This window comes from Sus scrofa, chromosome 13 (genome assembly GCF_000003025.6).
Source record: "Sus scrofa isolate TJ Tabasco breed Duroc chromosome 13, Sscrofa11.1, whole genome shotgun sequence".
Taxonomy (NCBI): domain Eukaryota; kingdom Metazoa; phylum Chordata; class Mammalia; order Artiodactyla; family Suidae; genus Sus; species Sus scrofa.
The window spans coordinates 162,797,822-162,817,195 of record NC_010455.5 but is presented as its reverse complement, the minus strand read 5'-3'; the positions used below and the strand labels follow the sequence as shown (position 1 = coordinate 162,817,195).

The 19,374-nt window shown below is 35.8% G+C and overlaps 1 protein-coding gene across 11 annotated transcripts in view; it reads left to right on the top strand.

The window, feature by feature from the left end:
- Positions 1-19,374, top strand: part of EPHA6 (EPH receptor A6) — an 876,888-nt gene that overhangs the window by 628,527 nt on the left and 228,987 nt on the right. The window lies entirely within an intron of this gene.

Sequence of the window (19,374 nt, the reverse complement as noted above, 5' to 3'; positions counted from 1 at the left end):
TTTGAGAATCATTGAGTATAAACTTAGTTTCAATATAGTTTTATATCTTTTTAATGCAAAATTTATAACTTCCCTATGTAGTTTACTTAAATACTCAGAATACTATATTATTCAACTACTTTGGATAATTATAAATCTATTATGAGTCAGCCCTCAAGAATTTCTTCTATATATTGCTTAGGGCAGAAGCTCAGCCAATATAACCAAGAGTTGCCAGAATAAAATGTTTTCCTCTTGCAAGACCTTGACGCAAAGTGAGTAGTTCATGCTGGCAAAGCTCTCTTTCATGGAATCATTGAAGGACCCACGTTCCTTCTACTCTTGCTCTGCCTTCCCCTAGTGTGTCATCCTCCTCTGAATGTTCAAGTAAGTCACCAGCACATCTACCTTCTGGAGAAAAAAGGAAAGAATGTGGTCTCTTTGTCTCTGTCTTTAAGGCAATTAGCTTTGTCTTTAAGGCAATTATCTGGAAATTGCAAGCATGTTTGTTCACATTTCAATGGTCCAAATACAATCATGTGCATACACTATTTAAAGAAATGCAGGAGACTTTGGAAATATCTCTGACTGGGCAGCCATGTATGCAGTCTAAAAGGGAAAGGGGAATGTGCTACTAAATAAAGAAGAAAGACTGCATCCTAAAGGGGAGTGTTGGTTTCTAGGTGCTGGACATCTGTGTAATCCTTTAGAGAAAATGGAATATACCATTCTAGCTGGGTGTCATGTCTGCAAAGGCCAAAAGATATTGTTCCTTACAAAACTCTTCTTCACCTGAACAACTGGCTACATAATTTGCAAGGAACAGTGCAAAATGAAAATGTAAAGTTCTTGTTTAAAAATTACTAAGAATTTCAAGATAATGACAACAGAGTATTAAACAAATATCAGGGCCCTTCTAAACTCGAGGCTCTAGATGATTGCACCCATGAAGCTATTTACCAGGTACACGTAGAGCTAATACTATATCAGGAATTCCAAGGATGTTTGGAGAGTCCTTTATGCCATTTTAGTCACTATTCACAGTAGGTCATCTCATCTCCTACATGGCCAATTCTCCCTCTGAAAGCTGACGCAGGGGTTCTATACACTTAAATCTTAATGCTCATAGCCAAAGAGGCTGTCTTATCAGAATGATTAAGAACCTGGAATGGAACCAGATTCTTTGTTCTCTTCCACTGAAAGTAAAGCACATTAGCAGGCATTAAAGGCATAATTGAAAAGATTGATTGCATTATATTCATTTAGTTTTGGGGTTCATTTTCTTAAGACAACAGAGAAATAGAAAAGAGAGGAGGTTGGATAATACCACTGAACTGCCTTTCTGCTTCTGGCTCCAGAGAAAAAGTTGTATAACTTTTTAGGCTATGCTGTTCCATACTTATGTGATACAGGAGAAGTATTTTTTTGGTGTAGCCTTTTGTAAATTAAACGCCAAAGTCTGAAATCATACATTGAGAGGTAAAAATCAAGTATCTGAGGTGTGAACTGTCAACTTAAGAAAAAACACACACACACCTTACAAACTGTGAGTCTAGTTTATTCAATGTCTTATGCAGGACTATTGCCCAAGAGACAGCCTTTCAGTAGCTCTGAGAAACCTCAAAGAACAGGCAAGGGTGGAGGTCAGGATATGTGTGATTTTGGCAAAGAATCTACATGCTACCAAGCACATATCTTGGTAGAAGATTGCTGCTGGTCACAAGGAACAGCATCTTAGTTAATGGTTTTAGTGCTTTTCTAAGTATGGGAAGACAAAAGAATCCGGGTTCATAAAAATTTCTCCAGAAAATATCTATCTGAGGGCCCATTCTGTCAGTTTTCCCAGAGCACAAAGTGCCTCACTCCTGATCTCCTCCAGGAACTCCTTTCACGGTGTGTTGAAGGTCAGCAGCTGCATTGACTAACAGCTCAATCCTTATGGAGCCAGATGGCTAGTATTAGTGATATTCTTTAGTTGGCAGAACAAATAAAGAAATGCAGTTTTTATTTTGTTGGGGGGGGTATTTGTTTTTTATTTTTATGGCTGTACCCATGGCATGTGGAAGTTTTCAGGCCAGAGATTGAATCCAAGCCACAGCTGAGACCTATGCCACAGCTGTGGCGATGCCAGATCCTTAACCCACTGCACTGGGCCAGGGATCAAACCCATGCCTCCAAGGCGACCCAATCAGCTGTAGTCAGGTTCTTAACCCACTGCACCACAGTGGGAACTCCTGTCGTTTTTTTTTTAACCAAATGTAATTTTTTCCTAAAAAGTATGACAGATATTACCAAACAAAACAATAAGTATTAAAGAGATTATTTCAGTATCATGTTCTCCCAACTCCGTCTACACTCTAAGTTATGTTAGGATTCTTTTTATTTGGCAAAGACAGAATATCTAAACCATATAGTTAATCTTATACATCAGTATCTCTTTTTCATATTTATTCATCTTTGGCCATTTCAACTTTCCAACAATATTCTAAGTGACTTTTTACTATCCATCTTCAGAAAAATCATAAAAATGCTTTATGGGAAAAAGCTGTTGTAATATAGTATCCCTCTACATGCCCCCAGCCTGTGCTACTCTGTTGTTAATTAACCACATTAGGTCATGTTCCTAAAATTATATTTGCATGTGAGAATATAGTGAATATGTGGACATTTCCTACAGCAGCAGTGTGGGAAAAGCATTATCCTATCAAACTAAAGAAGAATCAATGGAGTTTCATAACATCTATAACTCTGTAGGAGAGAACCCTTCTAGGTTCTTTTGGCTTTTCTATTAATTAAGTTGACATAAGACAGATTAACAGGAGAAAAGTCTAATTATGTTTCACGGGAGCTTCATAAAGACAATGAGAGGCTCATCAACAGTTAACTAGTTGAAGCTCATAAGCCATTTTGAGCAAAGAAGAAAGGGGTAGGGATCTGGAGTTTTGAAAGGAAGGAAGACAATTCATAGGAAGATAGGAAGAGCAAATGATTGGTAAATAAATGTTTTCCATGCCTTGCAGAAACAATGAGACTTGGAAAGGAATTTGATCTTCAGGCCCTTACCCCCTGCAAGCTCACCACACCTAGCCCATATTCTTTATAGTTATCTTTGGTGACAGCTCTCTTCCTGAACCAGGCCCTCTATCTAAATACTTCTAAGCAGTTTAGCAGCTCTCCTTGAGTCTGCTGGGCCTTGATTGTCTCCGCATCCACATTATTCAAAATAATCCACATGCCAAAGTGGCATGTTCTAGGGCAGCCTGCCCTAAACCTCATCAACATAATTTCACAACTGGTTGCTTGCCCAACTTTTTACTGTAATTACTTTTCTATGGTTGTCTCATATTCTCATATTTTCCCTCACCCATTTGATTGTTTCTTCTCGGGTTCCATATTCTCATCATCTGTGTGCATTAGGTGTAAATAGAAAGTGTAAATTAAATGACTTAAAGAGCAGTGTAGATGATGTACAAAGGTAGAGTGGAGTGAGGGAGATGGGAAAGAAAGACAAGAAAGATTTCAGGTCCTGGTACTTGTTAGATGAAAGATATCAAGGCTTTAAGAGTAGCAGTAGAGAGGGATATCTAGATTCACAGTTCATTGCTGAGGAAAAATCTACAAGACTTGCATGTTTTTTAGCAATGAAACAATTAAGAATGCTTCTTAGATTTCCAATTGGAAGACAATATATAATCATTAAGTATTTCTTAAAATATTTTAATATGAAGCCAAAAATAGTCTCATTAAAATTTTAAGAAAGAAAAGTGCATGGAAAATGATGTCATGCCTAACCTATGACATTTCTTAACATGTTCACTGAAAAATGTTTATTAAATGGCTAATACCTACTTATAAAATGTCATTGTGCTACTTAGTTTATTTGTATTAAGTCACTATGCTTATCAAGGACAAATGTATTCAGCCTGTCTGCCACAACCTTTGTCCTAGGATTTTCAACTTTATGACCATTCAAATATTATGAACAAGTCCTTAGAAAATTTAATTTATCCAATATCTAGGCAATATATATGTATGTGTGTGTGCACATATGTGTATATATATATATATATATAGTCTTAAAATTCCCTATCTTTCAGAGTAAATTTTACTGTTTTTAATGAGTTTTCTGGGATACTTTTTTTTGTATATGACGTATTTAATAGTGGCAGCTTATCTTTTTTCATGAACACAGGCCTGAATTTCCATGAAAATGCACATTTCCATTTAAATGAAGTGAGTAGCCCTTGTTGCATAAGAGACTATCAAGACATCTATCTCTGACTTTTTGCATCATAAAATGAAATATAGTGTCCAGAGGACTATAAAAGCAAAATTCCCAGGCTAAAAGAGCCAAGTCAGATTAGGGTAGAATCATTATTTTACACATATCTTGAGAGATAATGAGAAAACTAGTAAACTGAATTTTAATAATGGGCTGAAAAAGGTCATTGAAAGGCTATCCCTATTTCGGGGCAGTACTGAACCTGAACCATTATGTGAAAAACTTGCGGAGTATCTATAATTTTGAAACATTATTCCATTGCAAAAAAATCATTCTTGTGTTCTCTAAGCCTGTAGGGCACCCTTCTTATATTTGACCTTCCCTCATTCCCTAGTCTCAGTGGAAATGTGTAATATCTCCTGGTCATTCATATTCTATTCATTTATCTGTACAAAACTCATTATTGCTTCCACTATCAGCCTTCCCTTCTCCTGGCTTAGTGTTACCATATTTTTTTTCCCCTTCCTAAAAGAGTCAGGAAGTTTTAACTGTTGGTTTCTCAGCAGTCATCTACAGGTAAAATAAAGTCAAAAGGATAACAAAAAAAAAAAAAATTAAAAAAATGAGTGTCAAACCAGTTATTTATTCAGCCTGATATTCAGGGCTGTTATCGCCATCTCATTTTAGGTTGTAGCCGCATGGCAGAATATTTACTTTACGTGCCTTTCTTAATACCCCTGCCATCCCTAGCCAGCTTCTTCACTCTGCTCTAGAACATTATCATTTTTAGGTGTCTTAAAGAAGCTATATTGTTCCCCTTTATTATTTTTTTCCTCTTCTACAGCTATAGTATATTTTCTTGCAACATGACAGTGAGAAATGTTGATAGGATTCCAGATGTGGTTTCAGAATTTACTTTTTATGAAAAGAAATTTGCATTTATGGCTCATTTCCCCTATATTTAACTGAGACAATCTTATCAGATACAAAGTTTGTCCTTGTCTTTCAACTTAAAGGATTTATGGTAGAGTTCACAGATTCATTTTCCTTTCTATTCTTGGAAACTCTTTTGCCCAACCAATGGCCTGAAAATAGGATCGACAACAGATTCTGGCAAGACCTTTGTGCCTTTTATTCGCAAATTCTATATCAAATGATATAATGAAAGATGGGCTTTATCCACTCACTCTGGACATTAGGTTATGAATAAAACAGACATACAGAAGCCATACAGATGCAGGCTTGAATCAGAGTTTTGCTACCAGTTCACTCAGTGGCCTTCGGCAGTTTATTAATCTCTCAAAAATTTGGTTTGTTCATCTATAAAATAGACTCTTAATTATAATAGCTCTTTTGCAGGATTAACGTAAAGATTAAAGATGACATGTATTAAGGACCTGTCATACTATAGACACTCAATAAAAGAGCAGAATTATTCTTACGTTAAAAAGAGATACAGTTTTTATACTCAATTGAGATGCCTAAGGAGAATGACACTCTCTGCCCAACTGTAAAAATGTTTTATGATGTCCATATTTGCTCATGAAGCACTCAAAAGTCAATGCCTTAGGTCACTGGAATGATATCTATGAATTTCAAGTTTGTTGAAAATTAGTGATTAAAAATGAAGTTTTATTTTTGTCAGTAAGGGTAAGAACTATGACCATATCAACACATTTTTTTTTTCCCCTTTTTTGGCCTCCCCATGTCATATGGAGTTCCTGAGCCAGAGATAAGATCCCTGGTGTATGGAGCTCCTGGGCCAAGGCTCAGATCCAAGCCACAGTTTTGACCTATACCACAACTTCAGTAACACTACATCTTTTAACCCACTGTGCTGGGCCAGGAATTTAACCTGCATCCTGGCCCTGCAGAGACACTGCCAATCCCGTTCCACCACAACAGGAACTTCTATTTTTCTTTTTAATTAAAGAAACTTAAACGTAAGTTTTCCTAAATCTTGTGAGGTTATGTTTATTGTACATGTGTTTTCTTTTGCTTTAAACTTAATAAGCCACATGATGAAATGAGTTTAACAAAATTTATTTCAATATCTTAATGAAAAATAATTATAAACTAGTCTTATCAATTTATTCCTGATACACTTAAGAATTAACTAATTCATCAATTTTTTATAGTTTTTTTAATTAAAGTCTGGTTGATTTACAATGTTTCATCAAGTTCTGTTGTACAACAAAGCGACCCAATCACACACATTTCCCTGTGCTGTTACAGTAGGATCCCATTGCCCATCCATTCCAAATATAACAGTTTGCATCCAAAAAACCCCCAAAATGCCCATCCATCCTATTCCCTCCCCTTTCTCCCTTGGGAACCCCAAGTATGCTCTTCCTGGCCATGATCTATTTCTGTTTTTGTTTGTTTGTTATTTTTAGATAGGATCATCTAGTCCATATTTTAGATTCCACAAATAAGTTATATCATGTGGTATTTATCTTTTTCTTCCTGGATTACTTCACTTAGTACAAGAGTCTCTAGATCCATCCACGTTGCTGTAAATGGTATTAGTTTGTCTTTTTTATGGCTGAGTAATATTCCACTATAATATTCATTGTATATATGTACCACATCTTCTTAATGCATTCTTTTGTCAGTGGACATTTAGGTTGTTTCCATGTCTTGGCTATTGTGAATAGTGTTGCTATGAGCATAGCGGTGCATATATCTTTTTCAGTGAAAGTTTTGTCGGGATATATGCACAGCAGTGGAATTTTTAGATCATATGGTAACTCTATATTTAGTTTCCTGAGATACCTCCATACGTTTTACATAGTGGTTGTACCAATTTGCATTCCCACCAACAGTGGAGAAGGGTACCATTTTCTCCACATCCTCTCTAGTATTTGTTATTTGTTGACTTGTTAATGATGGCCATTCTAGGAAAAGAAAAAAAAAATCAAACTAACCACAATTTTGAGCAATTGAGCAGCACAAAGTTGTGAGACAGATTGCAGAGAAGGAACCACACTTATTGGCTCTGTTGTGAAGGAAAGTTTTTATAAACAAATTAGTGCTGATGATATTGACTCGCCTAAGACCAAACTGTAGAAGACATAACTGTGGTTACAGAGTGGAATATACACATCCTCAGCCATGGACATCTAAGAGTTAGCATACAATTTGCTGCAAAGTTGGGAGATGGAAGCAGAGGTGGAGCATCTAGAAGCAGGAACTCCAATACCCTCTTCTCCTGAAATGGAAAGCCAAGAGATGCTATCTGTATTTGAGAGAAATAAAAACAATGGTTTAAGAAAATTAAACTTACAAAAGTGAACAATAGAACTAAAAATAGGGATGTAACTATTGTGTGTGCAGGAGTGATATTAAGATGAATATCTGTCATCACAAGAGTCAATGAGTAATGTCATAAAATAGTAGCTCCATCATATTTACACAGCTGGAAAACATCAGCAGCAGAGTCAAGAGCCAGGAAGGTAAAAGTGGTTGTACTTTACAAAGAGGGGCTGAGGCTGGGAAGTAACAAGCAAGGAACCATTGCTTTTTTGTTTCCCACTTTTTAAAGTTTAATGGAAGTATAGTTGATTTACAATGCTGTGATAGTTTCTCCTGTATAATAAAGTCATTCAGTTATATAAAAAAATGATGGCCATTCTGACTGGTGTGAGGTGGTACCTCCTGTAGTTTTGATTTGCATTTCTCTAATAATTAGTGATACTGAGCATTTTTTCATATGACTGTTAGACATTCATATGTTTTCTTTGTAGAAAAATAGCAGAGGAAGGAACATTCCCAAGCTCATTCTATGAGACCACCGTCACCCTGATACCAAAACCAGACAAAGATACCACAAAAAAAAGAAAATTACATACCAATATTAATGATGAATATAAATGCAAAAATCCTCAACAAAATACTAGCAAACCAAATCCAAATATATATTAAAAGGACCATACCCCATGATCAAGGAGGATTTATCCCAGGGATGCAGGGATACTTCAATATCTGCAAATCTATCAATGTGATACGCCACATCAACAAACTGAAGAATAAAAACCCTAAGATCATCTCAATAGACTCAGAAAAGGCTTTTGACAAAATTCAACACCCATTTCTGATAAAAACTCTCCAGAGAGTGGGGATAGAGGGAACCTTCCTCAATATAATAAAAAAACATATATGAAAACCCCACAACTAACATCATTCTCAGTGGTTAAAAATTGAAAACATTTCCACTAAGATCAGGAATAGACAAGGATTTCCACTTTCACTGGTATTATTCAGCATAGTTTTGGAAGTCCTAGCCACAGCAATCAGAGAAGAAAAAGAAATAAAAGGAATCCAAATTAGAATAGAAGTAAAACTATCACTGTTTGCAGATGACATGATACTAGACTTTAGATTAGTTTTATTTTACTTACATTTCAACAGTCTACATCTTATTTTTGAGGCCACTTAGTGTACATTTTCTGTCTCACATATATATTCTCCAACCTTATGAGTTGCCTTTTCATATTACTTGTTTGTGACATACTTGTTAAATAAACTTTGCCATATTCTGTTGGCTGTAAGTATGATATCCAGTTGAGGCCACAGTGAGGATTACTCAACGGCATGAGTACCAGGATTCAGGGATCATTACAGGCCATCTTTGAAGTCTACCTGCCACATACAGTAAATTTCCAAACTTGAAGTTCATGTGGAGTTTTAAGTTTAATACTAGTGTGTTAAATATGGCAGACTCTTATCAAAATACAGTTTGGGAGATAAGGTTATATAAAAAATAGATGCAGTTCTGAATCTCTCTCTTGTTAAGAAGTAAAAGATTGTTTATGTTCTACAATTATTTAATAATGCCACACACTGACTAGTGCTGCCTGAGAGACTATGTACATTCTTATATTGGTAGACAGTAAGATGTGAAGTAAGATCATAAATCTAATTGTATGATTTGCTTTTGTCATATCATAGTTCATTTAGCATAAGGTAATTAGTCGATTGTTCCCATAGTGAAACTTGTGTTCTCAATCCAATTGTCTGTGTATTTAACTGTTGGCTTTTGTCTTTGTAGCCTGTCCAGGTTATCTGTTACTCTATAACTAACAACCCCCAAACCAAATGGCTTCAAATAATAGTTTCATTTATTCATAATTCTGTGGGTCAGCAGTTTTGGCTGGGCTCAGCTGGAGCTGAGGGTTTTGCCTTTGTGTGTGTGTCTTCTTAGGGCTGCACCCATGGCATTTGGAGGTTCCCAGGCTACAGGTCAAATGGGAGCTGTAGACGCTGGCCTACTCCACAGCCACAGCAACGCTAGATCTGAGCTGTGTCTACAACCTACATCACAGCTCACAACAATGCCAGATCCTTAACCCACTTAGTGAGGCCAGGGATCAAACCTGTGTCCTCACGGATGCTAGTCGGATTCGTTCCCACTGAGCCACGATGGGAACTCCAGGTTTTGTCTTTTGATCTCACCTAGGGTCACTCCTGTGAATGGTGACTCAGCTGATCCAATTTATTGTCAGGTGGTTGGTCTTGGGTAGGTCTGAGCAGGGATGGTTCATCTCTGTTCCATATGGCTACACTTCCTCTCCCTCAGGCTAGATGGGACACTCTCAAGGTGGTGTTCTAAACAGGTGAGAAAAAGAGTTTATAGGCTCTTTTAGGCCTTGACTCTGAACTCCTGTAACATAATTGTGACATTTTATCTTGGTCGGAGCAAGTCACAATGCCAGCCCAAATGTAACAAAGTCAAGAAACAGATTCTACCTCTTGATGAGAAGAGCAGTAAAGTTACATTGAAAAGAGGCATAAGTACAGGTCTGGAAGGAATTTGTAGGCATGATTTACAGTCCACCACATAGCTAATGGTTAAAAAAGAAAAAGAATCATTATTTTTCAAGCCTACTATTTTTTCTCTAAGACCCTTTTTGCTTTGTACTCCTAATGAATACTATTTATATTTTCCTTATTTAGCAACCACTAGGTAATATCCTTTAGGTTAGGTGCTATGAGGTTTACAAAAGTGAATAAAAAGGAGCTCAAGCTCAAGAGAGAAGCAAAGGAAGATCTAATATAAACATAGAAAAGACAAGGTAGAAAGAGGCAGCATTGTAAGTCAGCAAAACACATATAAATCACTATTGAAATTCAAAGAATCTGGAAATCATTGTAGACTAGTCAACCAGATTGCGATAGGGAAATGGTATTTGGAAAGTAATGAATGCCAAGGTGAGGAAAAGGCACTTTAGAAAAGGGGAGAGAGAAGTGGTAAAATAACAAGTGTGGAGATTGTGAAGAGGAATTTGGGGCAATTTCAAGAGATTTTAGAACTTAACACTTGCTCTTTATTATATCTAATTTCTATTGCAAGTTTAGGTTTTTCCTTTTTCTTAATGCAAAAATAACTCTAGTCCTATTTCTTAGCTATTAGTAATGGTTAATGACTTTTTAGTTTGATGACTTTTTCATTTTTAGTGACTCAGAAAGTATAAAAGGATTAAAGAAAAGAGTTTTTTTTTTTTGCTTTTATTAGCAACTAATAAAAATAAAAATAAAATACCTTTCTACTTCATGATTGTTGTGAGAAGCAAATGAAATAAGGTAAATTCTAACTGACCATCCAGCATTTATCAGAACACTGCCAGCAAAAGTGTTCACTACCTCACCAGGACACCTATTCCCTAAGAACAGTTCCAATGGTTCCAACAAATCAAGAGCCTTTATGCAAAAAAGTATGCTTCCTTATTGCACTGTATATAATCTTATAACACTACCCACTAGTACTTGTTCTGCAAAACTGAACTTATACAAAGGAAATCTATTCCTTCTCCACTATTCCGTTACCCTTCAAATATTTGACAATTTGTGAACCTTGTAAATCTCGTTCTTTTTCTGCCTAAATTGTCTAAAACTCTCACCCATTCCATCTTACATGATTTCTAGATACTTCATCATTCTGATGAACTTCCTCTGGAAAACTGAGTTTTTCTCTAAATCTTTTCAGAATTGAATCCAATATTCCAAATATTTTCTAATCAGTGCAGAAAACAGCTAGCACCTTTCCTGCTGGGCCTCAATTAATGCAGCCTGAGTTTGCATTTGCTTTTTGAACAGCTGCCACACACTGTTGGCATAAGGACAGCTTACTACCAGCTTATCCCCAGTGGCCTTTCTCAAATGAGTTGCTTTTAAACCAGACCTATTTCTATGCTTGTCCAATTGACTTTATGATGCTAAGTGTAAGACCATGTTTTATTGCTATTCCCAAGCTATATATCTGTATGAGCCATATATATTATCTACCTATCTTTCCAAATATATATATTTTCTCATATACCCATTTTATAACTATTATTATTAAATTATGTTTCTATAGGTGAATTTTTCTCAAATTACCCTGGTCCATTTCAGTTAAATTAGCCAGTACAATTATTATCCTTTCCAATAACAGATAAATTGGTCTGCCTTACAAGTTAGCTGTGTCTCTTTATTATAACTGAGCTCAGAGCTCCCTGTACAGTAACTATTTAGACTATCTAATTGTCTTCTTCATTGGGATAATGTGTTTGCATTGTTAGAATTCTATATTTTATAGACACCTATCCTTCACTCTTTATAGATTCTCTGATCATGAATTTTTACCCAATCTATGAACATTTTTTTTAAACAACCACCCTAAAATTTAACATCTGCAAGTATGGCCAAGGCTTTTTTCCTCAGCTGTTAGGTATCTTAAAATGAAAACGGTCATTTTTTCCCAAGTTCCCATACTTTATACGTCCTTATTCAGAACTAAATCCAAGTAACAGTTCCTGATGACTTTTTGAAAGATGAAAACAGCAGCAAGGCAGGTATTTATGATCTTTTGTAGCGGTTTATTTATTGCTTTTATGGTAGAATAAATAAACTAACAGGTTGAGAAAATATGTCATATAAGGATTGTTCAGAACCTGAAGTACATGGGCTTTGCATGTGGTCTAGTGTAGTTCTTTATTTAAATGGAAACGTTTGATATTCTGTTCCTACCATAATCTATCCTGTTTTTCTCCCTTGCTTCATCGTATCAAGAAAGATAGTCTCTCTTTGATATTAATCATAGGCAAGGGTTACCAAGTGTTTTTATACTTGAGGCAAACTCTACCTCTATTATCATCTCTTTCAGTCCTCTCAAGGTTAACAATCACAGGAATCACATACGTTCATTTTACTTACAGACAAGGAGGAAATTATTTGGTCAGAATTAACCAGCTTATACATAATAAAGCCCAATACAATGCCAGAGTACTTGGGTTTCCAAGTCCATGCTCTTATTAACCACTACTTGTTTACAAATAACTTTCTACATTTATGAATCTACACTTTCTCCATAAGATCTTCTTCTAGCATTTATGCAATGGCTATTTCTTAAACTATCCTGCATTACCACAATCTTCTCCTATTTGAAGTGAGTTTAGCTATGTTCCTTGCTTTTATTTCAGCCATCTATCATTCTTTATCAGCAGCTCCAAGGTGTGAAAACCATTCTAGTTGCTGATTTATTTCCATGATCTGTAGGGATAGAGCAGGTTTTCACTACCACCACAATCTAATTCTAAGTACATTGATCCACCAACAAACCAAGTACCTTAGCAGGGCCAACAATGATGTGGATATTGACTATTGAGGTCATTCTTTAAGATGAGATTACAAATTTCCCTTGTTTGAAGGATGCTTCACAAGTTCTTGTGTATCACATCAATATTTGAGCAAACCCTGTCAGCTCTGCCTTCAAAATATATCACAGATTTCAACTCTTTTTTAATATTTCACAGCCCCAAGCCTGGCCCATCTCACCTGGCCCATCTCTCCTGGCTTCCTTTCTCCCACCTTTGCCCCTCTGTAGTATGTTTTCCACCCATAACACTGGAAGATTCCTTGGAATGTAAACCAGATTGCATTGTGTCACTGTCTGCTTAAAACCCTCCAATCACCTCTCAACTCAGAGTAAAAGCCTATTTATCTACCTAGCTTCCTTTTCAACTGCATTTCCCACAACCTCTCCTTTGCTCATTGCTCTTTGGAAGCAATGGCTTCCTTCCTCTTTTTCAAACATGTCTCAGGGACTCCCATCTCAAGACCTTTGTAGTTGATGCCCTGTTGAGTAACACCATGGCTCCTTCCTCACTCTCCTACTTCCTACCACCCCTGGGGCAATGTTATTTTATCAAAAAAAAAAAAACATCTACAGACATTTATAAAGTAGCAGCCTTCCTCCCACATTCCCTTTCCCTGTTACTCTGCCTTTTTTTTTTCTTTGCAGCAATTATTTCTAACTGTCATGTATTTTTTCTGTTTTGTTTTTCCTCTTGTCTGTTTTTCTCTTTGTCTCTCTCATTCATTGCTGTGCCCTCAGCCATTTAAGTAATACTTGGCATGTGTTTGGTGCTACATAAACTTTATTGGATTGATATAGAATTTACAATTTACATTAATGATAAAGGTATTCATCCATTAAATGAATTTTATCCTCAAAAGGGTTATAGCCTAGTATAGGATTGGAGTGAAGGGACCAAGATAGTAATTCACCTTCTACATGCCCAGGGTTGATAGAAGCATGATAAGGGTGCATCAGCCTTGCAGAGAAACTACAGACAGGTTAACTGAGGGATCAAAGAAGGATGATGTAAGGGAGGACTCCACCCTGAAAAGATTGGAGAGCAACTAAAAAATGTTAGAAGAATTATACAGATTTGCAATTAAAATGATTATGCTGATGTCTTGTAGAGGGAGGATTTCAATAAGCAGTGTTTGGCAGCAGAGAAACCAGTAAGAATGCAGGGATTCAGCAAGGCACTCAATACAAGTCTCAGTTTCTAACCAGAATAATTAAGATAAAGAACACAGGAAAGTTTAAGAGAAAATTTGTTGTGTTGAGATCAATATGGGAGAATCCAGTAGCCTCCAAGCCAAGAATGAAAGTCTGTCCTGTTTTTTTTGTTGTTGTTGTTGTTTGTGAGTATAATCTGAATCCTCAATTTTAGAGAGTATTCAGTTCTGTGTACGTGTATTATGTTTAGATGTTGCAGAAATGACTTCTACAAAAAGATAAAAATCATTATGTTCTTGATATATTGTGACATTTCTTTACCCCATGGACTATACTTCCTATGAAAACAAGAAATGACCTGAGACATTATGAGGAGATTAGTTGCAGTGTAGAACCCTGCTGCATGGGAAGCAAATCCACGAAATACAGTACCCTTTTTTAAAATGCACCTGACAAGGAGAGTTTAAAAAAAGTGAAATGTGAATTCTTGCCAAGAGTGAGCAGGACTATCTTGCCTCAAAAAATTTTAAGTAAAATCAAGGAGGCTTTCCTCAGCTCCTTGTTGGGCACTGGTCCCAGGTAGTTACTGCAGAAAACAATACCTAGCTAAGGAGAGCAAAATGAAGAGTTTATATCCAAAGAAATATTTTAAGACCTTATAAAAGAGGCCAGTAGGCTATATTAACATCACTATTTATTTTGTTTTGCAACTGGGACTTCACTCTATTTGTTATAAAACAAAATCGAAGTGATTATAACCATTAAGAACAGGAGTTAAATTTCATTTTTTAAAAAAGTAAATTTAAAAAACAATAACGACAACTTGTGGAGTTCCCTGGGGGGCCTATCCGTTAAGGACTCACCATTGTCTCTGCAAGCAGCTCAGGTTACTGCTGTGGCTCAGGTTTCATCCCTGGCTCAGGAACTCACCCTTGCTGTGGACATGGCAACAAAAAGACAGCTTCTATCTTGTAGTTGGTGTATTAGCTTGTTACAGTTCCCTTGATGATTGATGGAACAAATGTCCATAGTGCTGGAGAACAGTGGCACTTTAATTTACTTCATGCAGTGTAACACAAAAGCAATAGTCAAAAATTTTGATTCTCAAAACCAAAGTGGCTTGTACATATCTAAAAAATTAAAGAAAATGGAAAGGTTTATAATGAAAAGCACAAGCATACCATTCCTCCTGACTCTCCATCTGACTCTTACATCCAGTCTTCCACTGCAGTACTTTTCAATTCATTGTTTTATAGTTCCCATGGTGACTTCCATATCCATTGTTACTTTAAACATTGTCTATTGACTTCCTCTTATCACAGATAAAGATTTAGCTTCCTTACATACCCACCTCTGCTCTCAACATGGTTATCTTTGTAACAGAGGTTACCTTTATAGCTTTAAATAGTATATTTAAGTCTCAGTATATTATTGCAGCAAAATACACACTACTTTTTTAATACTTGTGATAGTTTTTTACCTATAATCAAAGTGGAAATATAAAAACAACTTATTTTCAAATTACTATTGTAAACTGTTTTGGCCCTTTCTGCTAAGATGCCTAATACAGGAGCTCCTGGTACTCAGATGTCATTTTTTGCCATGTTAAAGGCTAGCCATTTTTAACCTGACTGCTAAATTGTACAGATCCTTCTTTTTTTTTTTTGTCTTTTTATTTATTTATTTATTTTTAGGGCCGCACCTGCATCATATAGAGGTTCCCAGGCTAGGGGTCGAATCAGAGCTATAGCTGTTGGCCTACACCCCAGCCACAGCAACCCCATATCTGAGCCACATCTGTGACCTACACCACTGTTCATGTCAGTGAGACCAGGGATTGGACCTGCATCCTCATGGATCCTAGTTAGATTGGTTTCTGCTGAGCCACAGCGGGAACTCCTATAGATCCTTTCTAATGAGGCCATCTTCTCTGGAGTAGCTTTGTTCTATGTCCTGTCCTATTGGTAATGCTGCTGAGAATTCACAGCTGAGCTTCTCCAGAGCAGGCCTCAGCAAACTATGGCCCACGGGCCAAATTCCCTGTTTTATGGGGACATAGCTCCTCGCAACTATTTACTTATTGCCTCTAGCTCTCCTTATGCTACAACTGCAGAATCAAGTAGTTGCAAGCCTAAAATAGTTTTTCGTTTTTCACAAGCCTAAAATATTTATTATGAAGCTCGTGACCAAAAAAAAAAAAAAAAAAAAAAAAAAAAAAAAACAAAAAACCTTGCTCTAGACCACTCTAAGACTACAGTATCATCTAATATATACAGACTTTGCCACATTAGTGCCTGCATTTGTTTCTAAATCCTATTCTCCTGTTTCTACATGGACAGATCCATGGTGCTCATTCTTTATCCTGGTCATTTCACTATGTTAGAACCACTCTTTCCTTTATTCCAGGACCTTCCTCTTTGTCTATTTACCATCTTCATTTTTATGAAACAACCTTCCATTTGCGTCCTGAGAATGGAAAGTTTCCAGGCGAGTTGTATATTCTTTTATATCTGAAAATGTCTTTTCAGTAAATGCAATAAATCTGGGCATACAAATGTAAGTTAAAAATATTTTCCCTCGAAATTTTAAAGGCATTGTTCTAATGTATTTTCTCAGACAGTGCTGCTTCTGACCAGTTAGTTCTATGCCTGGAGGATTCCACCTTGGAATTACATATTAATGTGCTATACACATATAGATGCTTTCAACATAGAGCTGTTAGTTCTTTGAAAATCTTTAGTAGTATTTCTATGAAATCTTCTTCATCTAAGTTGTATGACTCGCTAGAATTCCTATTAGTCATTTATGTAAATCATGAGTTGTTACCATAATAAACATTAAACTCATGTTTGGTGTTTGGGTTTGTTCTTTGTAGATGTAGATTTGTTCTATTTTCTAGCAGACTTCCTCAAGAACATGTGCATATGTTTCAAGACTTCTGTTGACTATATTTTCTGTAATTTTAATTTCCATATATCTCTTTAATTTTCTTATTGTCTCATTCTTTTTAGCATCCAGTTCTTTCTTGATAGATGAAGTATCTTAACACACCACCACATTTTCTTCTAGTTTCCTTAATTTATTAATTTTTTTCTCTCAAATGAAGACTCTTATCACATGTCTGGTGACTTTCTATTTATTTTCGTGAGCAAGGCAAAGATTGGAAGCTCTGAGTGAGAATGCAAGTGACACGTTGGGTGGGTAGGAAACTCTTTTATTGGAGGCACTCAAATGCTAATATGTGGTTTGTATTTTCCCTGGGAATGTTTATTATTTTTCTAGGAAAGAATTTTCTGATATTTTGTAGGAATTAGTGGTCAACTCGTCCTTATAAAACTTTCAAACAATACCCTTGCTCTGTTTGGGGCCCATATCTCACTATTCCCCTTTGCCATAATGGGTGCATATGAGCCAGGAATCCGTCTATGGTTCCACTATATGAATTTCTCTCCTCTCAACAAAAACAACCTCTTTTCTCCCTTTTTATGTCATACTACACACATTAATATTCCCCATTTTCTGTCTTTAAAAATTTGCTAAACTCTCATTCCCTGAAGCCCCATCTCTGTTACTTTGTCCTTAAGGATTATACCTAGTGTTTTTCTTTTCTATTATTATAGGGAAAGGAGATAAGCACATGTTTTATGCTACCATCTTTAAACAGTTGCCAGACCTACTGTGCTTTCAATGTTCTACAAAATGAAATAAGCCCTGGATTTACCCCCAAAATAAATGTATTCTTCTAATATCTTCCAAAACGTGTTGATTTCTGAATCTCTCCCTTATTTTTAACCCCAAATCCTTTCCATGTCATTTTTCACAACATGAAATAAGACTATTAGAATTGTTTCCCATTTATCTTCCTAAATAAACTTTAAACATTTAATATTGAAAATCAACAAATAATCCATATTATTCAAAATATTTGTTTAAAGAACATATTGTGCTTATTTTTGATTAAATAAAACCTAAAAGCAGGAGTTCCCATCCTGGTGCAGCGGAAACGAATCCAACCTGGAACCATGAGGTTGCGGGTTCAATCCCTGACCTCACTCAGTGGGTTAAGTATCTGATGTTGCCATGAGCTGTGGTGTAGGTCACACAGACATGGCTAGGATCTAACGTTGCTGTGGCTCTGATATAGGCCGGTGGCTACAGCTCCGATCAGACCCCTAGCCTGGGAACCTCCATATGCTGAGTGTGGGGCCCTAAAAAGGACAAAAGACAAAAAATAAAAAATAAAAATAAAATATAAAAGCAAATGATGAATCAAAAAATAGACTGATCTACTTTTACCTAAAGATAGCAGCTAGTGTTTAAAAATACCAAGTTTATATCTCAAATAAAAATTTTCTGAATATGCAGCCTAAATGCAATATGTTTTACTATTTAAGTGTGGTTTTTTTTTCTGACTGTTGTTCTTTCCTAATCAAAAAGAAACATCCATGCCAAGTAACATATGGCTGGCTTTCATTTATTTCACTAACATGAACACAAACACTGTCATATTTTTCCTAGTTGATAATTTTCTGTGCAATGAAAATCAAAGGAATCATCCGGCCTTCCATTAGTTAAAAAAGAAAAATCATGACAAAAAATATGTAGCATCTTTATCTGCTCTGCTTGTAGTCTTATATACCTCAAAAAAAAACCCTTATTAAGTGTCTGTTAATTCTACTGCTTATTAATTTCAATTTCAAAACAGTCATATGATACATATTCACATTATTATAAATATATTTTTATTTCTTTCTTTCTTCCTGTGCCTATTGAGTTTTTTTTTAATCTACACTTTTTAACTTGATTTTAAAATACAATATGGTTAAATGTATAAAGTACTTGAAATGTATAATAATATTCTGTCAACCATACTTCTTGAGGTTTTAATATAATAAATAATACTAGATGTCATTTATGTGGTTTTAGCAGATACTCTTACAGAGCTCACACATATATATTCTTTTTCAGATTCTTTTCCCTTATAGGTTATTACAAAATATTGAGTATAGTTCCCTGTGCTATGCAGTAGATCTTTGGTGGTTATCTATTTTATATATAGTAGTATATTTATGTTAATCCCAAAGTCCTAATTTATTCCTCCCCTCTTTCCCCTTTAGTAACCATAAGTTTAATATAAAAAAACAAACAACCCATTAAAAAAATGGGCAGAAGATCCAAATAGACTTTTCTCCAAAGAACACATACAGTTGGCCAAAAGTCACATGAAAAGATGCTCAATATCACTAATTATTAGAGAAATGCACATCAAAACTACAATGAAGTATCTCTCCCAATGATCAGAATGGCCATCATCAAAAAATCTACAAATAATAAATGCTAGAGAAGATGCAGTGATAAAGGAACTCTCCAATTGCAGGTGGGAATG